Source organism: Oncorhynchus mykiss, unplaced genomic scaffold, assembly GCF_013265735.2.
Source record: "Oncorhynchus mykiss isolate Arlee unplaced genomic scaffold, USDA_OmykA_1.1 un_scaffold_218, whole genome shotgun sequence".
NCBI classification, from domain to species: Eukaryota; Metazoa; Chordata; class Actinopteri; order Salmoniformes; family Salmonidae; genus Oncorhynchus; species Oncorhynchus mykiss.
The window spans coordinates 343343-367884 of record NW_023493687.1 but is presented as its reverse complement, the minus strand read 5'-3'; the positions used below and the strand labels follow the sequence as shown (position 1 = coordinate 367884).

The 24542-nt window shown below is 43.2% G+C and overlaps 46 non-coding genes across 46 annotated transcripts; all 46 read left to right on the top strand.

The window, feature by feature from the left end:
- Positions 1 to 50: 50 nt before the first annotated feature.
- trnak-cuu lies at positions 51 to 123 on the top strand. Its single transcript has one exon. It is a non-coding gene; the product is annotated as a tRNA-Lys (tRNA).
- Positions 124 to 548: 425 nt separating this feature from the next.
- Positions 549 to 621, top strand: trnak-cuu. The gene has a single exon. It is a non-coding gene; the product is annotated as a tRNA-Lys (tRNA).
- Positions 622 to 1037: 416 nt separating this feature from the next.
- On the top strand, positions 1038 to 1110 carry trnak-cuu. The gene has a single exon. It is a non-coding gene; the product is annotated as a tRNA-Lys (tRNA).
- A 416-nt stretch (positions 1111 to 1526) lies between these two features.
- On the top strand, positions 1527 to 1599 carry trnak-cuu. Its single transcript has one exon. It is a non-coding gene; the product is annotated as a tRNA-Lys (tRNA).
- Positions 1600 to 2024: 425 nt separating this feature from the next.
- On the top strand, positions 2025 to 2097 carry trnak-cuu. Its single transcript has one exon. It is a non-coding gene; the product is annotated as a tRNA-Lys (tRNA).
- A 425-nt stretch (positions 2098 to 2522) lies between these two features.
- On the top strand, positions 2523 to 2595 carry trnak-cuu. Its single transcript has one exon. It is a non-coding gene; the product is annotated as a tRNA-Lys (tRNA).
- Positions 2596 to 3011: 416 nt separating this feature from the next.
- Positions 3012 to 3084, top strand: trnak-cuu. The gene has a single exon. It is a non-coding gene; the product is annotated as a tRNA-Lys (tRNA).
- A 416-nt stretch (positions 3085 to 3500) lies between these two features.
- trnak-cuu lies at positions 3501 to 3573 on the top strand. Its single transcript has one exon. It is a non-coding gene; the product is annotated as a tRNA-Lys (tRNA).
- A 425-nt stretch (positions 3574 to 3998) lies between these two features.
- trnak-cuu lies at positions 3999 to 4071 on the top strand. Its single transcript has one exon. It is a non-coding gene; the product is annotated as a tRNA-Lys (tRNA).
- Positions 4072 to 4496: 425 nt separating this feature from the next.
- trnak-cuu lies at positions 4497 to 4569 on the top strand. The gene has a single exon. It is a non-coding gene; the product is annotated as a tRNA-Lys (tRNA).
- Positions 4570 to 4994: 425 nt separating this feature from the next.
- On the top strand, positions 4995 to 5067 carry trnak-cuu. Its single transcript has one exon. It is a non-coding gene; the product is annotated as a tRNA-Lys (tRNA).
- A 910-nt stretch (positions 5068 to 5977) lies between these two features.
- Positions 5978 to 6050, top strand: trnak-cuu. The gene has a single exon. It is a non-coding gene; the product is annotated as a tRNA-Lys (tRNA).
- Positions 6051 to 6466: 416 nt separating this feature from the next.
- On the top strand, positions 6467 to 6539 carry trnak-cuu. The gene has a single exon. It is a non-coding gene; the product is annotated as a tRNA-Lys (tRNA).
- Positions 6540 to 7438: 899 nt separating this feature from the next.
- Positions 7439 to 7511, top strand: trnak-cuu. The gene has a single exon. It is a non-coding gene; the product is annotated as a tRNA-Lys (tRNA).
- Positions 7512 to 8421: 910 nt separating this feature from the next.
- On the top strand, positions 8422 to 8494 carry trnak-cuu. The gene has a single exon. It is a non-coding gene; the product is annotated as a tRNA-Lys (tRNA).
- Positions 8495 to 8917: 423 nt separating this feature from the next.
- Positions 8918 to 8990, top strand: trnak-cuu. Its single transcript has one exon. It is a non-coding gene; the product is annotated as a tRNA-Lys (tRNA).
- A 416-nt stretch (positions 8991 to 9406) lies between these two features.
- Positions 9407 to 9479, top strand: trnak-cuu. The gene has a single exon. It is a non-coding gene; the product is annotated as a tRNA-Lys (tRNA).
- A 425-nt stretch (positions 9480 to 9904) lies between these two features.
- trnak-cuu lies at positions 9905 to 9977 on the top strand. Its single transcript has one exon. It is a non-coding gene; the product is annotated as a tRNA-Lys (tRNA).
- A 416-nt stretch (positions 9978 to 10393) lies between these two features.
- Positions 10394 to 10466, top strand: trnak-cuu. Its single transcript has one exon. It is a non-coding gene; the product is annotated as a tRNA-Lys (tRNA).
- Positions 10467 to 10889: 423 nt separating this feature from the next.
- trnak-cuu lies at positions 10890 to 10962 on the top strand. The gene has a single exon. It is a non-coding gene; the product is annotated as a tRNA-Lys (tRNA).
- Positions 10963 to 11385: 423 nt separating this feature from the next.
- On the top strand, positions 11386 to 11458 carry trnak-cuu. Its single transcript has one exon. It is a non-coding gene; the product is annotated as a tRNA-Lys (tRNA).
- A 416-nt stretch (positions 11459 to 11874) lies between these two features.
- On the top strand, positions 11875 to 11947 carry trnak-cuu. Its single transcript has one exon. It is a non-coding gene; the product is annotated as a tRNA-Lys (tRNA).
- A 423-nt stretch (positions 11948 to 12370) lies between these two features.
- Positions 12371 to 12443, top strand: trnak-cuu. The gene has a single exon. It is a non-coding gene; the product is annotated as a tRNA-Lys (tRNA).
- Positions 12444 to 12859: 416 nt separating this feature from the next.
- On the top strand, positions 12860 to 12932 carry trnak-cuu. The gene has a single exon. It is a non-coding gene; the product is annotated as a tRNA-Lys (tRNA).
- A 423-nt stretch (positions 12933 to 13355) lies between these two features.
- Positions 13356 to 13428, top strand: trnak-cuu. Its single transcript has one exon. It is a non-coding gene; the product is annotated as a tRNA-Lys (tRNA).
- A 423-nt stretch (positions 13429 to 13851) lies between these two features.
- trnak-cuu lies at positions 13852 to 13924 on the top strand. The gene has a single exon. It is a non-coding gene; the product is annotated as a tRNA-Lys (tRNA).
- A 416-nt stretch (positions 13925 to 14340) lies between these two features.
- trnak-cuu lies at positions 14341 to 14413 on the top strand. The gene has a single exon. It is a non-coding gene; the product is annotated as a tRNA-Lys (tRNA).
- A 423-nt stretch (positions 14414 to 14836) lies between these two features.
- Positions 14837 to 14909, top strand: trnak-cuu. The gene has a single exon. It is a non-coding gene; the product is annotated as a tRNA-Lys (tRNA).
- A 423-nt stretch (positions 14910 to 15332) lies between these two features.
- On the top strand, positions 15333 to 15405 carry trnak-cuu. The gene has a single exon. It is a non-coding gene; the product is annotated as a tRNA-Lys (tRNA).
- A 423-nt stretch (positions 15406 to 15828) lies between these two features.
- trnak-cuu lies at positions 15829 to 15901 on the top strand. The gene has a single exon. It is a non-coding gene; the product is annotated as a tRNA-Lys (tRNA).
- Positions 15902 to 16317: 416 nt separating this feature from the next.
- Positions 16318 to 16390, top strand: trnak-cuu. The gene has a single exon. It is a non-coding gene; the product is annotated as a tRNA-Lys (tRNA).
- Positions 16391 to 16806: 416 nt separating this feature from the next.
- On the top strand, positions 16807 to 16879 carry trnak-cuu. Its single transcript has one exon. It is a non-coding gene; the product is annotated as a tRNA-Lys (tRNA).
- Positions 16880 to 17302: 423 nt separating this feature from the next.
- On the top strand, positions 17303 to 17375 carry trnak-cuu. The gene has a single exon. It is a non-coding gene; the product is annotated as a tRNA-Lys (tRNA).
- Positions 17376 to 17798: 423 nt separating this feature from the next.
- On the top strand, positions 17799 to 17871 carry trnak-cuu. The gene has a single exon. It is a non-coding gene; the product is annotated as a tRNA-Lys (tRNA).
- Positions 17872 to 18287: 416 nt separating this feature from the next.
- trnak-cuu lies at positions 18288 to 18360 on the top strand. Its single transcript has one exon. It is a non-coding gene; the product is annotated as a tRNA-Lys (tRNA).
- A 416-nt stretch (positions 18361 to 18776) lies between these two features.
- Positions 18777 to 18849, top strand: trnak-cuu. The gene has a single exon. It is a non-coding gene; the product is annotated as a tRNA-Lys (tRNA).
- Positions 18850 to 19272: 423 nt separating this feature from the next.
- On the top strand, positions 19273 to 19345 carry trnak-cuu. Its single transcript has one exon. It is a non-coding gene; the product is annotated as a tRNA-Lys (tRNA).
- A 423-nt stretch (positions 19346 to 19768) lies between these two features.
- trnak-cuu lies at positions 19769 to 19841 on the top strand. Its single transcript has one exon. It is a non-coding gene; the product is annotated as a tRNA-Lys (tRNA).
- Positions 19842 to 20264: 423 nt separating this feature from the next.
- Positions 20265 to 20337, top strand: trnak-cuu. The gene has a single exon. It is a non-coding gene; the product is annotated as a tRNA-Lys (tRNA).
- A 423-nt stretch (positions 20338 to 20760) lies between these two features.
- Positions 20761 to 20833, top strand: trnak-cuu. The gene has a single exon. It is a non-coding gene; the product is annotated as a tRNA-Lys (tRNA).
- A 416-nt stretch (positions 20834 to 21249) lies between these two features.
- Positions 21250 to 21322, top strand: trnak-cuu. Its single transcript has one exon. It is a non-coding gene; the product is annotated as a tRNA-Lys (tRNA).
- A 423-nt stretch (positions 21323 to 21745) lies between these two features.
- On the top strand, positions 21746 to 21818 carry trnak-cuu. Its single transcript has one exon. It is a non-coding gene; the product is annotated as a tRNA-Lys (tRNA).
- An 899-nt stretch (positions 21819 to 22717) lies between these two features.
- trnak-cuu lies at positions 22718 to 22790 on the top strand. The gene has a single exon. It is a non-coding gene; the product is annotated as a tRNA-Lys (tRNA).
- Positions 22791 to 23213: 423 nt separating this feature from the next.
- On the top strand, positions 23214 to 23286 carry trnak-cuu. The gene has a single exon. It is a non-coding gene; the product is annotated as a tRNA-Lys (tRNA).
- Positions 23287 to 23702: 416 nt separating this feature from the next.
- trnak-cuu lies at positions 23703 to 23775 on the top strand. The gene has a single exon. It is a non-coding gene; the product is annotated as a tRNA-Lys (tRNA).
- A 423-nt stretch (positions 23776 to 24198) lies between these two features.
- trnak-cuu lies at positions 24199 to 24271 on the top strand. The gene has a single exon. It is a non-coding gene; the product is annotated as a tRNA-Lys (tRNA).
- The last annotated feature ends 271 nt before the right edge of the window (positions 24272 to 24542 follow it).

Below are 24542 nucleotides of genomic sequence, written 5' to 3'. Positions count from 1 at the left end.
AGAAACTGGGCTGTACGATATTCATACCAAGTCAAAAATACTATTGAGTCACCTGGCTAGCTCAGTCGGTAGAGCATGAGACTCTTAATCTCAGGGTCGTGGGTTCGAGCCCCACGTTAGGTGATTATTTTCTCTGCCGAAGCACCAACTCACTTCGCAAACAACCATCCGCTTGGAATTTCGAGCAGGCTTGCCATCCTGCATAGTTGGTGATACAGAAGGCTATGAATTTGTATTCTATCTCTGCCTGCACTCTGACCTGTCATCTGAATGACATACCTATTACCAATGAATTGTACTCCTAAATGGCTTGAATAAATTATCATTTTCCGGACAAGAAATAGACAGGCAGAGGCTTCAAGAACAATACTTGCTCCTAGTGGGGCTTGAACTCATAACCTTGTCATCTATTTGCTGTATATTGCTGTTTAAGTACAACACGCTAACAGATTGCACCACAGGATCCATCAACAACACTCACTGATCACCATATTTTGCAGAAACCGGGCTGTACGATATTCGTACCAAGTCAAACATACTATTGAGGCACCTGGCTAGCTCAGTCGGTAGAGCATGAGACTCTTAATCTCAGGGTCGTGGGTTCGAGCCCCATGTTAGGTGATTATTTTCTCTGCCGAAGCACCAACTCACTTCGCAAACAACCATCCGCTTGGAATTTCGAGCAGGCTTGCCTCCCTGCATAGTTGGTGATACAGAAGGCTATGAATTTGTATTCTATCTCTGCCTGCACTCTGACCTGTCATCTGAATGACATACCTATTACCAATGAATTGTACTCCTAAATGGCTTGAATAAATTATCATTTTCCGGACAAGAAATAGACAGGCAAGAAGAATACTTGCTCCTGGTGGGGCTTGAACTCATAACCTTGTCATCTAATTGCTTTATACTGCTGTATAAGTACAACACGCTAACAGATTGCACCACAGGATCCGTCAACAACACTCACTGATCACCATATTTTGCAGAAACTGGGATGTACGATATTCAAACCAAGTCAAGATCAGCATTGAGGTACCTGGCTAGCTCAGTCGGTAGAGCATGAGACTCTTAATCTCAGGGTCGTGGGTTCGAGCCCCACGTTGGGTGATTATTTTCTCTGCCGAAGCACCAACTCACTTCGCAAACAACCATCCGGTTGGAATTTCGAGCACCCTGCATAGTTGGTGATACAGAAGGCTATGAATTTGTATTCTATCTCTGCCTGCACTCTGACCTGTCATCTGAATGACATACCTATTACCAATGAATTGTACTCCTAAATGGCTTGAATAAATTATCATTTTCCGGACAAGAAATAGACAGGCAGAGGCTTCAAGAACAATACTTGCTCCTAGTGGGGCTTGAACTCATAACCTTGTCATCTAATTGCTGTATACTGCTGTTTAAGTACAACACGCTAACAGATTGCACCACAGGATCCATCAACAACCCTCACTGATCACCATATTTTGCAGAAACTGGGATGTACGATATTCAAACCAAGTCAAAAATACTATTGAGGCACCTGGCTAGCTCAGTCGGTAGAGCATGAGACTCTTAATCTCAGGGTCGTGGGTTCGAGCCCCACGTTAGGTGATTATTTTCTCTGCCGAAGCACCAACTCACTTCGCCAACAACCATCCGCTTGGAATTTTGAGCAGGCTTGCCTCCCTGCATAGTTGGTGATACAGAAGGCTATGAATTTGTATTCTATCTCTGCCTGCACTCTGACCTGTCATCTCAATGACATACCTATTACCAATGAATTGTACTCCTAAATGGCTTGAATAAATTATCATTTTCCGGACAAGAAATAGACAGGAAGAGGCTTCAAGAACAATACTTGCTCCTGGTGGGGCTTGAACTCATAACCTTGTCATCTAATTGCTGTATACTGCTGTATAAGTACAACACGCTCACAGATTGCACCACAGGATCCATCAACAACACTCACTGATCACCATATTTTGCAGAAACTGGGCTGTACGATATTCGTACCAAGTCAAAAATACTATTCAGGTACCTGGCTAGCTCAGTCGGTAGAGCATGAGACTCTTAATCTCAGGGTCGTGGGTACGAGCCCCACGTTAGGTGATTATTTTCTCTGCCGAAGCACCAACTCACTTCGCAAACAACCATCCGCTTGGAATTTCGAGCAGGCTTGCCACTCTGCATAGTTGGTGATACAGAAGGCTATGAATTTGTATTCTAGCTCTGCCTGCACTCTGACCTGTCATCTGAATGACATACCTATTACCAATAAATTGTACTCCTAAATGGCTTGAATAAATTATCATTTTCCGGACAAGAAATAGACAGGCAGAGGCTTCAAGAACAATACTTGCTCCTAGTGGGGCTTGAACTCATAACCTTGTCATCTAATTGCTGTATATTGCTGTTTAAGTACAACACGCTAACAGATTGCACCACAGGATCCATCAACAACACTCACTGATCACCATATTTTGCAGAAACTGGGCTGTACGATATTCGTACCAAGTCAAAAATACTATTGAGGCACCTGGCTAGCTCAGTCGGTAGAGCATGAGACTCTTAATCTCAGGGTCGTGGGTTCGAGCCCCACGTTAGGTGATTATTTTCTCTGCCGAAGCACCAACTCACTTCGCAAACAACCATCCGCTTGGAATTTCGAGCAGGCTTGCCACCCTGCATAGTTGGTGATACAGAAGGCTATGAATTTGTATTATATCTCTGCCTGCACTCTGACCTGTCATCTGAATGACATACCTATTACCAATGAATTGTACTCCTAAATGGCTTGAATAAATTATCATTTTCCGGACAAGAAATAGACAGGCAAGAAGAATACTTGCTCCTGGTGGGGCTTGAACTCATAACCTTGTCATCTAATTGCTGTATACTGCTGTATAAGTACAACACGCTAACAGATTGCACCACAGGATCCATCAACAACCCTCACTGATCACCATATTTTGCAGAAACTGGGCTGTACGATATTCATACCAAGTCAAAAATACTATTGAGGCACCTGGCTAGCTCAGTCGGTAGAGCATGAGACTCTTAATCTCAGGGTCGTGGGTACGAGCCCCACGTTAGGTGATTATTTTCTCTGCCGAAGCACCAACTCACTTCGCAAACAACCATCCGCTTGGAATTTCGAGCACCCTGCATAGTTGGTGATACAGAAGGCTATGAATTTGTATTCTATCTCTGCCTGCACTCTGACCTGTCATCTGAATGACATACCTATTACCAATGAATTGTACTCCTAAATGGCTTGAATAAATTATCATTTTCCGGACAAGAAATAGACAGGCAGAGGCTTCAAGAACAATACTTGCTCCTAGTGGGGCTTGAACTCATAACCTTGTCATTTAATTGCTGTATACTGCTGTTTAAGTACAACACGCTAACAGATTGCACCACAGGATCCATCAACAACCCTCACTGATCACCATATTTTGCAGAAACTGGGATGTACGATATTCAAACCAAGTCAAAAATACTATTGAGGCACCTGGCTAGCTCAGTCGGTAGAGCATGAGACTCTTAATCTCAGGGTCGTGGGTTCGAGCCCCACGCTGGGTGATTATTTTCTCTGCCGAAGCACCAACTCACTTCGCAAACAACCATCCGCTTGGAATTTCGAGCAGACTTGCCACCCTGCATAGTTGGTGATACAGAAGGCTATGAATTTGTATTCTATCTTTGCCTGCACTCTGACCTGTCATCTGAATGACATACCTATTACCAATGAATTGTACTCCTAAATGGCTTGAATAAATTATCATTTTCCGGACAAGAAATAGACAGGCAGAGGCTTCAAGAACAATACTTGCTCCTAGTGGGGCTTGAACTCATAACCTTGTCATCTAATTGCTGTATACTGCTGTTTAAGTACAACACGCTAACAGATTGCACCACAGGATCCATCAACAACCCTCACTGATCACCATATTTTGCAGAAACTGGGATGTACGATATTCAAACCAAGTCAAAAATACTATTGAGGCACCTGGCTAGCTCAGTCGGTAAAGCATGAGACTCTTAATCTCATGGTCGTGGGGTCGAGCCCCACGTTAGGTGATTATTTTCTCTGCCGAAGCACCAACTCACTTCGCAAACAACCATCCGCTTGGAATTTCGAGCAGGCTTGCCTCCCTGCATAGTTGGTGATACAGAAGGCTATGAATTTGTATTCTATCTCTGCCTGCACTCTGACCTGTCATCTGAATGACATACCTATTACCAATGAATTGTACTCCTAAATGGCTTGAATAAATTATCATTTTCCGGACAAGAAATAGACAGGCAGAGGCTTCAAGAACAATACTTGCTCCTAGTGGGGCTTGAACTCATAACCTTGTCATCTAATTGCTGTATACTGCTGTTTAAGTACAACACGCTAACAGATTGCACCACAGGATCCATCAACAACCCTCACTGATCACCATATTTTGCAGAAACTGGGATGTACGATATTCAAACCAAGTCAAAAATACTATTGAGGCACCTGGCTAGCTCAGTCGGTAGAGCATGAGACTCTTAATCTCAGGGTCGTGGGTTCGAGCCCCACGTTAGGTGATTATTTTCTCTGCCGAAGCACCAACTCACTTCGCAAACAACCATCCGCTTGGAATTTCGAGCAGGCTTGCCACCCTGCATAGTTGGTGATACAGAAGGCTATGAATTTGTATTCTATCTCTGCCTGCACTCTGACCTGTCATCTGAATGACATACCTATTACCAATGAATTGTACTCCTAAATGGCTTGAATAAATTATCATTTTCCGGACAAGAAATAGACAGGCAGAGGCTTCAAGAACAATACTTGCTCCTAGTGTGGCTTGAACTCATAACCTTGTCATCTAATTGCTGTATACTGCTGTTTAAGTACAACACGCTAACAGATTGCACCACAGGATCCATCAACAACCCTCACTGATCACCATATTTTGCAGAAACTGGGATGTACGATATTCAAACCAAGTCGAAAATACTATTGAGGCACCTTGCTAGCTCAGTCGGTAGAGCATGAGACTCTTAATCTCAGGGTCGTGGGTTCGAGCCCCACGTTAGGTGATTATTTTCTCTGCCGAAGCACCAACTCACTTCGCAAACAACCATCCGCTTGGAATTTCGAGCAGGCTTGCCTCCCTGCATAGTTGGTGATACAGAAGGCTATGAATTTGTATTCTATCTCTGCCTGCACTCTGACCTGTCATCTGAATGACATACCTATTACCAATGAATTGTACTCCTAAATGGCTTGAATAAATTATCATTTTCCGGACAAGAAATAGACAGGCAAGAAGAATACTTGCTCCTGGTGGGGCTTGAACTCATAACCTTGTCATCTAATTGCTTTATACTGCTGTATAAGTACAACACGCTAACAGATTGCACCACAGGATCCATCAACAACACTCACTGATCACCATATTTTGCAGAAACTGGGATGTACGATATTCAAACCAAGTCAAGATCACCATTGAGGTACCTGGCTAGCTCAGTCGGTAGAGCATGAGACTCTTAATCTCAGGGTCGTGAGCCCCACGTTAGGTGATTATTTTCTCTGCCGAAGCACCAACTCACTTCGCAAACAACCATCCGCTTGGAATTTCGAGCAGGCTTGCCACTCTGCATAGTTGGTGATACAGAAGGCTATGAATTTGTATTCTATCTCTGCCTGCACTCTGACCTGTCATCTCAATGACATACCTATTACCAATGAATTGTACTCCTAAATGGCTTGAATAAATTATCATTTTCCGGACCAGAAATAGACAGGCAGAGGCTTCAAGAACAATACTTGCTCCTGGTGGGGCTTGAACTCATAACCTTGTCATCTAATTGCTGTATACTGCTGTATAAGTACAACATGCTAACAGATTGCACCACAGGATCCATCAACAACACTCTCACTGATCACCATATTTTGCAGAAACTGGGATGTACGATATTCAAACCAAGTCAAGATCACCATTGAAGTACCTGGCTAGCTCAGTCGGTAGAGCATGAGACTCTTAATCTCAGGGTCGTGGGTTCGAGCCCCACGTTAGGTGATTATTTTCTCTGCCGAAGCACCAACTCACTTCGCAAACAACCATCCGCTTGGAATTTCGAGCAGGCTTGCCACCCTGCATAGTTGGTGATACAGAAGGCTATGAATTTGTATTATATCTCTGCCTGCACTCTGACCTGTCATCTCAATGACATACCTATTACCAATGAATTGTACTCCTAAATGGCTTGAATAAATTAACATTTTCCGGACATGAAATAGACAGGCAAGAAGAATACTTGCTCCTGGTGGGGCTTGAACTCATAACCTTGTCATCTAATTGCTTTATACTGCTGTATAAGTACAACACGCTAACAGATTGCACCACAGGATCCGTCAACAACACTCACTGATCACCATATTTTGCAGAAACTGGGATGTACGATATTCAAACCAAGTCAAGATCAGCATTGAGGTACCTGGCTAGCTCAGTCGGTAGAGCATGAGACTCTTAATCTCAGGGTCGTGGGTTCGAGCCCCACGTTGGGTGATTATTTTCTCTGCCGAAGCACCAACTCACTTCGCAAACAACCATCCGCTTGGAATTTCGAGCACCCTGCATAGTTGGTGATACAGAAGGCTATGAATTTGTATTCTATCTCTGCCTGCACTCTGACCTGTCATCTGAATGACATACCTATTACCAATGAATTGTACTCCTAAATGGCTTGAATAAATTATCATTTTCCGGACAAGAAATAGACAGGCAAGAAGAATACTTGCTCCTGGTGGGGCTTGAACTCATAACCTTGTCATCTAATTGCTTTATACTGCTGTATAAGTACAACACGCTAACAGATTGCACCACAGGATCCATCAACAACACTCACTGATCACCATATTTTGCAGAAACTGGGATGTACGATATTCAAACCAAGTCAAGATCACCATTGAGGTACCTGGCTAGCTCAGTCGGTAGAGCATGAGACTCTTAATCTCAGGGTCGTGAGCCCCACGTTAGGTGATTATTTTCTCTGCCGAAGCACCAACTCACTTCGCAAACAACCATCCGCTTGGAATTTCGAGCAGGCTTGCCACTCTGCATAGTTGGTGATACAGAAGGCTATGAATTTGTATTCTATCTCTGCCTGCACTCTGACCTGTCATCTCAATGACATACCTATTACCAATGAATTGTACTCCTAAATGGCTTGAATAAATTATCATTTTCCGGACAAGAAATAGACAGGCAGAGGCTTCAAGAACAATACTTGCTCCTAGTGGGGCTTGAACTCATAACCTTGTCATCTAATTGCTGTATATTGCTGTTTAAGTACAACACGCTAACAGATTGCACCACAGGATCCATCAACAACACTCACTGATCACCATATTTTGCAGAAACTGGGCTGTACGATATTCGTACCAAGTCAAAAATACTATTGAGGCACCTGGCTAGCTCAGTCGGTAGAGCATGAGACTCTTAATCTCAGGGTCGTGGGTTCGAGCCCCACGTTAGGTGATTATTTTCTCTGCCGAAGCACCAACTCACTTCGCAAACAACCATCCGCTTGGAATTTCGAGCAGGCTTGCCTCCCTGCATAGTTGGTGATACAGAAGGCTATGAATTTGTATTCTATCTCTGCCTGCACTCTGACCTGTCATCTGAATGACATACCTATTACCAATGAATTGTACTCCTAAATGGCTTGAATAAATTATCATTTTCCGGACAAGAAATAGACAGGCAAGAAGAATACATGCTCCTGGTGGGGCTTGAACTCATAACCTTGTCATCTAATTGCTTTATACTGCTGTATAAGTACAACACGCTAACAGATTGCACCACAGGATCCATCAACAACACGCACTGATCACCATATTTTGCAGAAACTGGGATGTACGATATTCAAACCAAGTCAAGATCACCATTGAGGTACCTGGCTAGCTCAGTCGGTAGAGCATGAGACTCTTAATCTCAGGGTCGTGAGCCCCACGTTAGGTGATTATTTTCTCTGCCGAAGCACCAACTCACTTCGCAAACAACCATCCGCTTGGAATTTCGAGCAGGCTTGCCACTCTGCATAGTTGGTGATACAGAAGGCTATGAATTTGTATTCTATCTCTGCCTGCACTCTGACCTGTCATCTCAATGACATACCTATTACCAATGAATTGTACTCCTAAATGGCTTGAATAAATTATCATTTTCCGGACCAGAAATAGACAGGCAGAGGCTTCAAGAACAATACTTGCTCCTGGTGGGGCTTGAACTCATAACCTTGTCATCTAATTGCTGTATACTGCTGTATAAGTACAACATGCTAACAGATTGCACCACAGGATCCATCAACAACACTCTCACTGATCACCATATTTTGCAGAAACTGGGATGTACGATATTCAAACCAAGTCAAGATCACCATCGAAGTACCTGGCTAGCTCAGTCGGTAGAGCATGAGACTCTTAATCTCAGGGTCGTGGGTTCGAGCCCCACGTTGGGTGATTATTTTCTCTGCCGAAGCACCAACTCACTTCGCAAACAACCATTCGCTTGGAATTTCGAGCAGGCTTGCCTCCCTGCATAGTTGGTGATACAGAAGGCTATGAATTTGTATTCTATCTCTGCCTTCTTTCTGACCTGTCATCTGAATGACATACCTATTACCAATGAATTGTACTCCTAAATGGCTTGAATAAATTATCATTTTCCGGACAAGAAATAGACAGGCAGAGGCTTCAAGAACAATACTTGCTCCTAGGGGCTTGAACTCATAACCTTGTCATCTAATTGCTGTATACTGCTGTTTAAGTACAACACGCTAACAGATTGCACCACAGGATCCATCAACAACACTCACTGATCACCATATTTTACAGAAACTGGGCTGTACGATATTCGTACCAAGTCAAAAATACTATTGAGGCACCTGGCTAGCTCAGTCGGTAGAGCATGAGACTCTTAATCTCAGGGTCGTGGGTTCGAGCCCCACGTTAGGTGATTATTTTCTCTGCCGAAGCACCAACTCACTTCGCAAACAACCATCCGCTTGGAATTTCGAGCAGGCTTGCCTCCCTGCATAGTTGGTGATACAGAAGGCTATGAATTTGTATTCTATCTCTGCCTTCTTTCTGACCTGTCATCTGAATGACATACCTATTACCAATGAATTGTACTCCTAAATGGCTTGAATAAATTATCATTTTCCGGACAAGAAATAGACAGGCAAGAAGAATACTTGCTCCTGGTGGGGCTTGAACTCATAACCTTGTCATCTAATTGCTTTATACTGCTGTATAAGTACAACACGCTAACAGATTGCACCACAGGATCCATCAACAACACTCACTGATCACCATATTTTGCAGAAACTGGGCTGTACGATATTCGTACCAAGTCAAAAATACTATTCAGGTACCTGGCTAGCTCAGTCGGTTGAGCATGAGACTCTTAATCTCAGGGTCGTGGGTTCGAGCCCCACGTTAGGTGATTATTTTCTCTGCCGAAGCACCAACTCACTTCGCAAACAACCATCCGCTTGGAATTTCGAGCAGGCTTGCCTCCCTGCATAGTTGGTGATACAGAAGGCTATGAATTTGTATTCTATCTCTGCCTGCACTCTGACCTGTCATCTCAATGACATACCTATTACCAATGAATTGTACTCCTAAATGGCTTGAATAAATTATCATTTTCCGGACAAGAAATAGACAGGCAGAGGCTTCAAGAACAATACTTGCTCCTAGGGGCTTGAACTCATAACCTTGTCATCTAATTGCTGTATACTGCTGTTTAAGTACAACACGCTAACAGATTGCACCACAGGATCCATCAACAACACTCTCACTGATCACCATATTTTGCAGAAACTGGGATGTACGATATTCAAACCAAGTCAAGATCACCATTGAAGTACCTGGCTAGCTCAGTCGGTAGAGCATGAGACTCTTAATCTCAGGGTCGTGGGTTCGAGCCCCACGTTGGGTGATTATTTTCTCTGCCGAAGCACCAACTCACTTCGCAAACAACCATTCGCTTGGAATTTCGAGCAGGCTTGCCTCCCTGCATAGTTGGTGATACAGAAGGCTATGAATTTGTATTCTATCTCTGCCTTCTTTCTGACCTGTCATCTGAATGACATACCTATTACCAATGAATTGTACTCCTAAATGGCTTGAATAAATTATCATTTTCCGGACAAGAAATAGACAGGCAAGAAGAATACTTGCTCCTGGTGGGGCTTGAACTCATAACCTTGTCATCTAATTGCTTTATACTGCTGTATAAGTACAACACGCTAACAGATTGCACCACAGGATCCATCAACAACACTCACTGATCACCATATTTTGCAGAAACTGGGCTGTACGATATTCGTACCAAGTCAAAAATACTATTCAGGTACCTGGCTAGCTCAGTCGGTAGAGCATGAGACTCTTAATCTCAGGGTCGTGGGTTCGAGCCCCACGTTAGGTGATTATTTTCTCTGCCGAAGCACCAACTTACTTCGCAAACAACCATCCGCTTGGAATTTCGAACAGGCTTGCCACTCTGCATGGTTGGTGATACAGAAGGCTATGAATTTGTATTCTATCTCTGCCTGCACTCTGACCTGTCATCTGAATGACATACCTATTACCAATGAATTGTACTCCTAAATGGCTTGAATAAATTATCATTTTCCGGACAAGAAATAGACAGGCAGAGGCTTCAAGAACAATACTTGCTCCTAGGGGCTTGAACTCATAACCTTGTCATCTAATTGCTGTATACTGCTGTTTAAGTACAACACGCTAACAGATTGCACCACAGGATCCATCAACAACACTCACTGATCACCATATTTTACAGAAACTGGGCTGTACGATATTCGTACCAAGTCAAAAATACTATTGAGGCACCTGGCTAGCTCAGTCGGTAGAGCATGAGACTCTTAATCTCAGGGTTGTGGGTTCGAGCCCCACGTTATGTGATTATTTTCTCTGCCGAAGCACCAACTTACTTCGCAAACAACCATCCGCTTGGAATTTCGAACAGGCTTGCCACTCTGCATGGTTGGTGATACAGAAGGCTATGAATTTGTATTCTATCTCTGCCTGCACTCTGACCTGTCATCTCAATGACATACCTATTACCAATGAATTGTACTCCTAAATGGCTTGAATAAATTATCATTTTCCGGACAAGAAATAGACAGGCAGAGGCTTCAAGAACAATACTTGCTCCTAGGGGCTTGAACTCATAACCTTGTCATCTAATTGCTGTATACTGCTGTTTAAGTACAACACGCTAACAGATTGCACCACAGGATCCATCAACAACACTCACTGATCACCATATTTTACAGAAACTGGGCTGTACGATATTCGTACCAAGTCAAAAATACTATTGAGGCACCTGGCTAGCTCAGTCGGTAGAGCATGAGACTCTTAATCTCAGGGTCGTGGGTTCGAGCCCCACGTTAGGTGATTATTTTCTCTGCCGAAGCACCAACTCACTTCGCAAACAACCATCCGCTTGGAATTTCGAGCAGGCTTGCCTCCCTGCATAGTTGGTGATACAGAAGGCTATGAATTTGTATTCTATCTCTGCCTTCTTTCTGACCTGTCATCTGAATGACATACCTATTACCAATGAATTGTACTCCTAAATGGCTTGAATAAATTATCATTTTCCGGACAAGAAATAGACAGGCAAGAAGAATACTTGCTCCTGGTGGGGCTTGAACTCATAACCTTGTCATCTAATTGCTTTATACTGCTGTATAAGTACAACACGCTAACAGATTGCACCACAGGATCCATCAACAACACTCACTGATCACCATATTTTGCAGAAACTGGGCTGTACGATATTCGTACCAAGTCAAAAATATTATTCAGGTACCTGGCTAGCTCAGTCGGTAGAGCATGTGACTCTTAATCTCAGGGTCGTGGGTTCGAGCCCCAAGTTAGGTGATTATTTTCTCTGCCGAAGCACCAACTTACTTCGCAAACAACCATCCGCTTGGAATTTCGAACAGGCTTGCCACTCTGCATGGTTGGTGATACAGAAGGCTATGAATTTGTATTCTATCTCTGCCTGCACTCTGACCTGTCATCTGAATGACATACCTATTACCAATGAATTGTACTCCTAAATGGCTTGAATAAATTATCATTTTCCGGACAAGAAATAGACAGGCAGAGGCTTCAAGAACAATACTTGCTCCTAGGGGCTTGAACTCATAACCTTGTCATCTAATTGCTGTATACTGCTGTTTAAGTACAACACGCTAACAGATTGCACCACAGGATCCATCAACAACACTCACTGATCACCATATTTTACAGAAACTGGGCTGTACGATATTCGTACCAAGTCAAAAATACTATTGAGGCACCTGGCTAGCTCAGTCGGTAGAGCATGAGACTCTTAATCTCAGGGTCGTGGGTTCGAGCCCCACGTTAGGTGATTATTTTCTCTGCCGAAGCACCAACTCACTTCGCAAACAACCATCCGCTTGGAATTTCGAACAGGCTTGCCACTCTGCATGGTTGGTGATACAGAAGGCTATGAATTTGTATTCTATCTCTGCCTGCACTCTGACCTGTCATCTGAATGACATACCTATTACCAATGAATTGTACTCCTAAATGGCTTGAATAAATTATCATTTTCCGGACAAGAAATAGACAGGCAAGAAGAATACTTGCTCCTGGTGGGGCTTGAACTCATAACCTTGTCATCTAATTGCTTTATACTGCTGTATAAGTACAACACGCTAACAGATTGCACCACAGGATCCATCAACAACACTCACTGATCACCATATTTTGCAGAAACTGGGCTGTACGATATTCGTACCAAGTCAAAAATACTATTCAGGTACCTGGCTAGCTCAGTCGGTAGAGCATGAGACTCTTAATCTCAGGGTCGTGGGTTCGAGCCCCACGTTAGGTGATTATTTTCTCTGCCGAAGCACCAACTTACTTCGCAAACAACCATCCGCTTGGAATTTCGAACAGGCTTGCCACTCTGCATGGTTGGTGATACAGAAGGCTATGAATTTGTATTCTATCTCTGCCTGCACTCTGACCTGTCATCTGAATGACATACCTATTACCAATGAATTGTACTCCTAAATGGCTTGAATAAATGATCATTTTCCGGACAAGAAATAGACAGGCAGAGGCTTCAAGAACAATACTTGCTCCTAGGGGCTTGAACTCATAACCTTGTCATCTAATTGCTGTATACTGCTGTTTAAGTACAACACGCTAACAGATTGCACCACAGGATCCATCAACAACACTCACTGATCACCATATTTTACAGAAACTGGGCTGTACGATATTCGTACCAAGTCAAAAATACTATTGAGGCACCTGGCTAGCTCAGTCGGTAGAGCATGAGACTCTTAATCTCAGGGTCGTGGGTTCGAGCCCCACGTTAGGTGATTATTTTCTCTGCCGAAGCACCAACTCACTTCGCAAACAACCATCCGCTTGGAATTTCGAGCAGGCTTGCCTCCCTGCATAGTTGGTGATACAGAAGGCTATGAATTTGTATTCTATCTCTGCCTGCACTCTGACCTGTCATCTCAATGACATACCTATTACCAATGAATTGTACTCCTAAATGGCTTGAATAAATTATCATTTTCCGGACAAGAAATAGACAGGCAGAGGCTTCAAGAACAATACTTGCTCCTAGGGGCTTGAACTCATAACCTTGTCATCTAATTGCTGTATACTGCTGTTTAAGTACAACACGCTAACAGATTGCACCACAGGATCCATCAACAACACTCACTGATCACCATATTTTGCAGAAACTGGGATGTACGATATTCAAACCAAGTCAAGATCACCATTGAAGTACCTGGCTAGCTCAGTCGGTAGAGCATGAGACTCTTAATCTCAGGGTCGTGGGTTCGAGCCCCACGTTGGGTGATTATTTTCTCTGCCGAAGCACCAACTCACTTCGCAAACAACCATTCGCTTGGAATTTCGAGCAGGCTTGCCTCCCTGCATAGTTGGTGATACAGAAGGCTATGAATTTGTATTCTATCTCTGCCTTCTTTCTGACCTGTCATCTGAATGACATACCTATTACCAATGAATTGTACTCCTAAATGGCTTGAATAAATTATCATTTTCCGGACAAGAAATAGACAGGCAAGAAGAATACTTGCTCCTGGTGGGGCTTGAACTCATAACCTTGTCATCTAATTGCTTTATACTGCTGTATAAGTACAACACGCTAACAGATTGCACCACAGGATCCATCAACAACACTCACTGATCACCATATTTTGCAGAAACTGGGCTGTACGATATTCGTACCAAGTCAAAAATACTATTCAGGTACCTGGCTAGCTCAGTCGGTAGAGCATGAGACTCTTAATCTCAGGGTCGTGGGTTCGAGCCCCACGTTAGGTGATTATTTTCTCTGCCGAAGCACCAACTTACTTCGCAAACAACCATCCGCTTGGAATTTCGAACAGGCTTGCCACTCTGCATGGTTGGTGATACAGAAGGCTATGAATTTGTATTCTATCTCTGCCTGCACTCTGACCTGTCATCTGAATGACATACCTATTACCAATGAATTGTACTCCTAAATGGCTTGAATAAATTATCATTTTCCGGACAAGAAATAGACAGGCAGAGGCTTCAAGAACAATACTTGCTCCTAGGGGCTTGAACTCATAACCTTGTCATCTAATTGCTGTATACTGCTGTTTAAGTACAACACGCTAACAGATTGCACCACAGGATCCATCAACAACACTCACTGATCACCATATTTTACAGAAACTGGGCTGTACGATATTCGTACCAAGTCAAAAATACTATTGAGGCACCTGGCTAGCTCAGTCGGTAGAGCATGAGACTCTTAATCTCAGGGTCGTGGGTTCGAGCCCCACGTTAGGTGATTATTTTCTCTGCCGAAGCACCAACTTACTTCGCAAACAACCATCCGCTTGGAATTTCGAACAGGCTTGCCACTCTGCATGGTTGGTGATACAGAAGGCTATGAATTTGTATTCTATCTCTGCCTGCACTCTGACCTGTCATCTCAATGACATACCTATTACCAATGAATTGTACTCCTAAATGGCTTGAATAAATTATCATTTTCCGGACAAGAAATAGACAGGCAGAGGCTTCAAGAACAATACTTGCTCCTAGGGGCTTGAACTCATAACCTTGTCATCTAATTGCTGTATACTGCTGTTTAAGTACAACACGCTAACAGATTGCACCACAGGATCCATCAACAACACTCACTGATCACCATATTTTACAGAAACTGGGCTGTACGATATTCGTACCAAGTCAAAAATACTATTGAGGCACCTGGCTAGCTCAGTCGGTAGAGCATGAGACTCTTAATCTCAGGGTCGTGGGTTCGAGCCCCACGTTAGGTGATTATTTTCTCTGCCGAAGCACCAACTTACTTCGCAAACAACCATCCGCTTGGAATTTCGAACAGGCTTGCCACTCTGCATGGTTGGTGATACAGAAGGCTATGAATTTGTATTCTATCTCTGCCTGCACTCTGACCTGTCATCTCAATGACATACCTATTACCAATGAATTGTACTCCTAAATGGCTTGAATAAATTATCATTTTCCGGACAAGAAATAGACAGGCAGAGGCTTCAAGAACAATACTTGCTCCTAGGGGCTTGAACTCATAACCTTGTCATCTAATTGCTGTATACTGCTGTTTAAGTACAACACGCTAACAGATTGCACCACAGGATCCATCAACAACACTCACTGATCACCATATTTTACAGAAACTGGGCTGTACGATATTCGTACCAAGTCAAAAATACTATTGAGGCACCTGGCTAGCTCAGTCGGTAGAGCATGAGACTCTTAATCTCAGGGTCGTGGGTTCGAGCCCCACGTTAGGTGATTATTTTCTCTGCCGAAGCACCAACTCACTTCGCAAACAACCATCCGCTTGGAATTTCGAGCAGGCTTGCCTCCCTGCATAGTTGGTGATACAGAAGGCTATGAATTTGTATTCTATCTCTGCCTTCTTTCTGACCTGTCATCTGAATGACATACCTATTACCAATGAATTGTACTCCTAAATGGCTTGAATAAATTATCATTTTCCGGACAAGAAATAGACAGGCAAGAAGAATACTTGCTCCTGGTGGGGCTTGAACTCATAACCTTGTCATCTAATTGCTTTATACTGCTGTATAAGTACAACACGCTAACAGATTGCACCACAGGATCCATCAACAACACTCACTGATCACCATATTTTGCAGAAACTGGGCTGTACGATATTCGTACCAAGTCAAAAATACTATTCAGGTACCTGGCTAGCTCAGTCGGTAGAGCATGAGACTCTTAATCTCAGGGTCGTGGGTTCGAGCCCCAAGTTAGGTGATTATTTTCTCTGCCGAAGCACCAACTTACTTCGCAAACAACCATCCGCTTGGAATTTCGAACAGGCTTGCCACTCTGCATGGTTGGTGATACAGAAGGCTATGAATTTGTATTCTATCTCTGCCTGCACTCTGACCTGTCATCTGAATGACATACCTATTACCAATGAATTGTACTCCTAAATGGCTTGAATAAATTATCATTTTCCGGACAAGAAATAGACAGGCAAGAAGAATACTTGCTCCTGGTGGGGCTTGAACTCATAACCTTGTCATCTAATTGCTTTATACTGCTGTATAAGTACAACACGCTAACAGATTGCACCACAGGATCCATCAACAACACTCACTGATCACCATATTTTGCAGAAACTGGGCTGTACGATATTCGTACCAAGTCAAAAATACTATTCAGGTACCTGGCTAGCTCAGTCGGTAGAGCATGAGACTCTTAATCTCAGGGTCGTGGGTTCGAGCCCCACGTTAGGTGATTATTTTCTCTGCCGAAGCACCAACTTACTTCGCAAACAACCATCCGCTTGGAATTTCGAACAGGCTTGCCACTCTGCATGGTTGGTGATACAGAAGGCTATGAATTTGTATTCTATCTCTGCCTGCACTCTGACCTGTCATCTGAATGACATACCTATTACCAATGAATTGTACTCCTAAATGGCTTGAATAAATTATCATTTTCCGGACAAGAAATAGACAGGCAGAGGCTTCAAGAACAATACTTGCTCCTAGGGGCTTGAACTCATAACCTTGTCATCTAATTGCTGTATACTGCTGTTTAAGTACAACACGCTAACAGATTGCACCACAGGATCCATCAACAACACTCACTGATCACCATATTTTACAGAAACTGGGCTGTACGATATTCGTACCAAGTCAAAAATACTATTGAGGCACCTGGCTAGCTCAGTCGGTAGAGCATGAGACTCTTAATCTCAGGGTCGTGGGTTCGAGCCCCACGTTAGGTGATTATTTTCTCTGCCGAAGCACCAACTTACTTCGCAAACAACCATCCGCTTGGAATTTCGAACAGGCTTGCCACTCTGCATGGTTGGTGATACAGAAGGCTATGAATTTGTATTCTATCTCTGCCTGCACTCTGACCTGTCATCTCAATGACATACCTATTACCAATGAATTGTACTCCTAAATGGCTTGAATAAATTATCATTTTCCGGACAAGAAATAGACAGGCAGAGGCTTCAAGAACAATACTTGCTCCTAGGGGCTTGAACTCATAACCTTGTCATCTAATTGCTGTATACTGCTGTTTAAGTACAACACGCTAACAGATTGCACCACAGGATCCATCAACAACACTCACTGATCACCATATTTTGCAGAAACTGGGATGTACGATATTCAAACCAAGTCAAGATCACCATTGAGGTACCTGGCTAGCTCAGTCGGTAGAGCATGAGACTCTTAATCTCAGGGTCGTGGGTTCGAGCCCCACGTTAGGTGATTATTTTCTCTGCCGAAGCACCAACTCACTTCGCAAACAACCATCCGCTTGGAATTTCGAGCAGGCTTGCCTCCCTGCATAGTTGGTGATACAGAAGGCTATGAATTTGTATTCTATCTCTGCCTTCTTTCTGACCTGTCATCTGAATGACATACCTATTACCAATGAATTGTACTCCTAAATGGCTTGAATAAATTATCATTTTCCGGACAAGAAATAGACAGGCAAGAAGAATACTTGCTCCTGGTGGGGCTTGAACTCATAACCTTGTCATCTAATTGCTTTATACTGCTGTATAAGTACAACACGCTAACAGATTGCACCACAGGATCCATCAACAACACTCACTGATCACCATATTTTGCAGAAACTGGGCTGTACGATATTCGTACCAAGTCAAAAATACTATTCAGGTACCTGGCTAGCTCAGTCGGTAGAGCATGAGACTCTTAATCTCAGGGTCGTGGGTTCGAGCCCCAAGTTAGGTGATTATTTTCTCTGCCGAAGCACCAACTTACTTCGCAAACAACCATCCGCTTGGAATTTCGAACAGGCTTGCCACTCTGCATGGTTGGTGATACAGAAGGCTATGAATTTGTATTCTATCTCTGCCTGCACTCTGACCTGTCATCTGAATGACATACCTATTACCAATGAATTGTACTCCTAAATGGCTTGAATAAATTATCATTTTCCGGACAAGAAATAGACAGGCAAGAAGAATACTTGCTCCTGGTGGGGCTTGAACTCATAACCTTGTCATCTAATTGCTTTATACTGCTGTATAAGTACAACACGCTAACAGATTGCACCACAGGATCCATCAACAACACTCACTGATCACCATATTTTGCAGAAACTGGGCTGTACGATATTCGTACCAAGTCAAAAATACTATTCAGGTACCTGGCTAGCTCAGTCGGTAGAGCATGAGACTCTTAATCTCAGGGTCGTGGGTTCGAGCCCCACGTTAGGTGATTATTTTCTCTGCCGAAGCACCAACTTACTTCGCAAACAACCATCCGCTTGGAATTTCGAACAGGCTTGCCACTCTGCATGGTTGGTGATACAGAAGGCTATGAATTTGTATTCTATCTCTGCCTGCACTCTGACCTGTCATCTGAATGACATACCTATTACCAATGAATTGTACTCCTAAATGGCTTGAATAAATTATCATTTTCCGGACAAGAAATAGACAGGCAGAGGCTTCAAGAACAATACTTGCTCCTAGGGGCTTGAACTCATAACCTTGTCATCTAATTGCTGTATACTGCTGTTTAAGTACAACACGCTAACAGATTGCACCACAGGATCCATCAACAACACTCACTGATCACCATATTTTACAGAAACTGGGCTGTACGATATTCGTACCAAGTCAAAAATACTATTGAGGCACCTGGCTAGCTCAGTCGGTAGAGCATGAGACTCTTAATCTCAGGGTCGTGGGTTCGAGCCCCACGTTAGGTGATTATTTTCTCTGCCGAAGCACCAACTTACTTCGCAAACAACCATCCGCTTGGAATTTCGAACAGGCTTGCCACTCTGCATGGTTGGTGATACAGAAGGCTATGAATTTGTATTCTATCTCTGCCTGCACTCTGACCTGTCATCTCAATGACATACCTATTACCAATGAATTGTACTCCTAAATGGCTTGAATAAATTATCATTTTCCGGACAAGAAATAGACAGGCAGAGGCTTCAAGAACAATACTTGCTCCTAGGGGCTTGAACTCATAACCTTGTCATCTAATTGCTGTATACTGCTGTTTAAGTACAACACGCTAACAGATTGCACCACAGGATCCATCAACAACACTCACTGATCACCATATTTTACAGAAACTGGGCTGTACGATATTCGTACCAAGTCAAAAATACTATTGAGGCACCTGGCTAGCTCAGTCGGTAGAGCATGAGACTCTTAATCTCAGGGTCGTGGGTTCGAGCCCCACGTTAGGTGATTATTTTCTCTGCCGAAGCACCAACTCACTTCGCAAACAACCATCCGCTTGGAATTTCGAGCAGGCTTGCCTCCCTGCATAGTTGGTGATACAGAAGGCTATGAATTTGTATTCTATCTCTGCCTTCTTTCTGACCTGTCATCTGAATGACATACCTATTACCAATGAATTGTACTCCTAAATGGCTTGAATAAATTATCATTTTCCGGACAAGAAATAGACAGGCAGAGGCTTCAAGAACAATACTTGCTCCTAGGGGCTTGAACTCATAACCTTGTCATCTAATTGCTGTATACTGCTGTTTAAGTACAACACGCTAACAGATTGCACCACAGGATCCATCAACAACACTCACTGATCACCATATTTTACAGAAACTGGGCTGTACGATATTCGTACCAAGTCAAAAATACTATTGAGGCACCTGGCTAGCTCAGTCGGTAGAGCATGAGACTCTTAATCTCAGGGTCGTGGGTTCGAGCCCCACGTTAGGTGATTATTTTCTCTGCCGAAGCACCAACTTACTTCGCAAACAACCATCCGCTTGGAATTTCGAACAGGCTTGCCACTCTGCATGGTTGGTGATACAGAAGGCTATGAATTTGTATTCTATCTCTGCCTGCACTCTGACCTGTCATCTGAATGACATACCTATTACCAATGAATTGTACTCCTAAATGGCTTGAATAAATTATCATTTTCCGGACAAGAAATAGACAGGCAGAGGCTTCAAGAACAATACTTGCTCCTAGGGGCTTGAACTCATAACCTTGTCATCTAATTGCTGTATACTGCTGTTTAAGTACAACACGCTAACAGATTGCACCACAGGATCCATCAACAACACTCACTGATCACCATATTTTACAGAAACTGGGCTGTACGATATTCGTACCAAGTCAAAAATACTATTGAGGCACCTGGCTAGCTCAGTCGGTAGAGCATGAGACTCTTAATCTCAGGGTCGTGGGTTCGAGCCCCACGTTAGGTGATTATTTTCTCTGCCGAAGCACCAACTCACTTCGCAAACAACCATCCGCTTGGAATTTCGAGCAGGCTTGCCTCCCTGCATAGTTGGTGATACAGAAGGCTATGAATTTGTATTCTATCTCTGCCTTCTTTCTGACCTGTCATCTGAATGACATACCTATTACCAATGAATTGTACTCCTAAATGGCTTGAATAAATTATCATTTTCCGGACAAGAAATAGACAGGCAAGAAGAATACTTGCTCCTGGTGGGGCTTGAACTCATAACCTTGTCATCTAATTGCTTTATACTGCTGTATAAGTACAACACGCTAACAGATTGCACCACAGGATCCATCAACAACACTCACTGATCACCATATTTTGCAGAAACTGGGCTGTACGATATTCGTACCAAGTCAAAAATACTATTGAGGCACCTGGCTAGCTCAGTCGGTAGAGCATGAGACTCTTAATCTCAGGGTCGTGGGTTCGAGCCCCACGTTAGGTGATTATTTTCTCTGCCGAAGCACCAACTTACTTCGCAAACAACCATCCGCTTGGAATTTCGAACAGGCTTGCCACTCTGCATGGTTGGTGATACAGAAGGCTATGAATTTGTATTCTATCTCTGCCTGCACTCTGACCTGTCATCTGAATGACATACCTATTACCAATGAATTGTACTCCTAAATGGCTTGAATAAATTATCATTTTCCGGACAAGAAATAGACAGGCAGAGGCTTCAAGAACAATACTTGCTCCTAGGGGCTTGAACTCATAACCTTGTCATCTAATTGCTGTATACTGCTGTTTAAGTACAACACGCTAACAGATTGCACCACAGGATCCATCAACAACACTCACTGATCACCATATTTTACAGAAACTGGGCTGTACGATATTCGTACCAAGTCAAAAATACTATTGAGGCACCTGGCTAGCTCAGTCGGTAGAGCATGAGACTCTTAATCTCAGGGTCGTGGGTTCGAGCCCCACATTAGGTGATTATTTTCTCTGCCGAAGCACCAACTCACTTCGCAAACAACCATCCGCTTGGAATTTCGAGCAGGCTTGCCTCCCTGCATAGTTGGTGATACAGAAGGCTATGAATTTGTATTCTATCTCTGCCTGCACTCTGACCTGTCATCTCAATGACATACCTATTACCAATGAATTGTACTCCTAAATGGCTTGAATAAATTATCATTTTCCGGACAAGAAATAGACAGGCAAGAAGAATACTTGCTCCTGGTGGGGCTTGAACTCATAACCTTGTCATCTAATTGCTTTATACTGCTGTATAAGTACAACACGCTAACAGATTGCACCACAGGATCCATCAACAACACTCACTGATCACCATATTTTGCAGAAACTGGGATGTACGATATTCAAACCAAGTCAAGATCACCATTGAGGTACCTGGCTAGCTCAGTCGGTAGAGCATGAGACTCTTAATCTCAGGGTCGTGAGCCCCACGTTAGGTGATTATTTTCTCTGCCGAAGCACCAACTCACTTCGCAAACAACCATTCGCTTGGAATTTCGAGCAGGCTTGCCTCCCTGCATAGTTGGTGATACAGAAGGCTATGAATTTGTATTCTATCTCTGCCTTCTTTCTGACCTGTCATCTGAATGACATACCTATTACCAATGAATTGTACTCCTAAATGGCTTGAATAAATTATCATTTTCCGGACAAGAAATAGACAGGCAAGAAGAATACTTGCTCCTGGTGGGGCTTGAACTCATAACCTTGTCATCTAATTGCTGTATACTGCTGTTTAAGTACAACACGCTAACAGATTGCACCACAGGATCCATCAACAACACTCACTGATCACCATATTTTGCAGAAACTGGGCTGTACGATATTCGTACCAAGTCAAAAATACTATTCAGGTACCTGGCTAGCTCAGTCGGTAGAGCATGAGACTCTTAATCTCAGGGTCGTGGGTTCGAGCCCCACGTTAGGTGATTATTTTCTCTGCCGAAGCACCAACTTACTTCGCAAACAACCATCCGCTTGGAATTTCGAACAGGCTTGCCACTCTGCATGGTTGGTGATACAGAAGGCTATGAATTTGTATTCTATCTCTGCCTGCACTCTGACCTGTCATCTGAATGACATACCTATTACCAATGAATTGTACTCCTAAATGGCTTGAATAAATTATCATTTTCCGGACAAGAAATAGACAGGCAGAGGCTTCAAGAACAATACTTGCTCCTAGGGGCTTGAACTCATAACCTTGTCATCTAATTGCTGTATACTGCTGTTTAAGTACAACACGCTAACAGATTGCACCACAGGATCCATCAACAACACTCACTGATCACCATATTTTACAGAAACTGGGCTGTACGATATTCGTACCAAGTCAAAAATACTATTGAGGCACCTGGCTAGCTCAGTCGGTAGAGCATGAGACTCTTAATCTCAGGGTCGTGGGTTCGAGCCCCACGTTAGGTGATTATTTTCTCTGCCGAAGCACCAACTCACTTCGCAAACAACCATCCGCTTGGAATTTCGAGCAGGCTTGCCTCCCTGCATAGTTGGTGATACAGAAGGCTATGAATTTGTATTCTATCTCTGCCTTCTTTCTGACCTGTCATCTGAATGACATACCTATTACCAATGAATTGTACTCCTAAATGGCTTGAATAAATTATCATTTTCCGGACAAGAAATAGACAGGCAAGAAGAATACTTGCTCCTGGTGGGGCTTGAACTCATAACCTTGTCATCTAATTGCTTTATACTGCTGTATAAGTACAACACGCTAACAGATTGCACCACAGGATCCATCAACAACACTCACTGATCACCATATTTTGCAGAAACTGGGCTGTACGATATTCGTACCAAGTCAAAAATACTATTCAGGTACCTGGCTAGCTCAGTCGGTAGAGCATGAGACTCTTAATCTCAGGGTCGTGGGTTCGAGCCCCACGTTAGGTGATTATTTTCTCTGCCGAAGCACCAACTTACTTCGCAAACAACCATCCGCTTGGAATTTCGAACAGGCTTGCCACTCTGCATGGTTGGTGATACAGAAGGCTATGAATTTGTATTCTATCTCTGCCTGCACTCTGACCTGTCATCTGAATGACATACCTATTACCAATGAATTGTACTCCTAAATGGCTTGAATAAATTATCATTTTCCGGACAAGAAATAGACAGGCAGAGGCTTCAAGAACAATACTTGCTCCTAGGGGCTTGAACTCATAACCTTGTCATCTAATTGCTGTATACTGCTGTTTAAGTACAACACGCTAACAGATTGCACCACAGGATCCATCAACAACACTCACTGATCACCATATTTTACAGAAACTGGGCTGTACGATATTCGTACCAAGTCAAAAATACTATTGAGGCACCTGGCTAGCTCAGTCGGTAGAGCATGAGACTCTTAATCTCAGGGTCGTGGGTTCGAGCCCCACGTTAGGTGATTATTTTCTCTGCCGAAGCACCAACTTACTTCGCAAACAACCATCCGCTTGGAATTTCGAACAGGCTTGCCACTCTGCATGGTTGGTGATACAGAAGGCTATGAATTTGTATTCTATCTCTGCCTGCACTCTGACCTGTCATCTGAATGACATACCTATTACCAATGAATTGTACTCCTAAATGGCTTGAATAAATTATCATTTTCCGGACAAGAAATAGACAGGCAGAGGCTTCAAGAACAATACTTGCTCCTAGGGGCTTGAACTCAT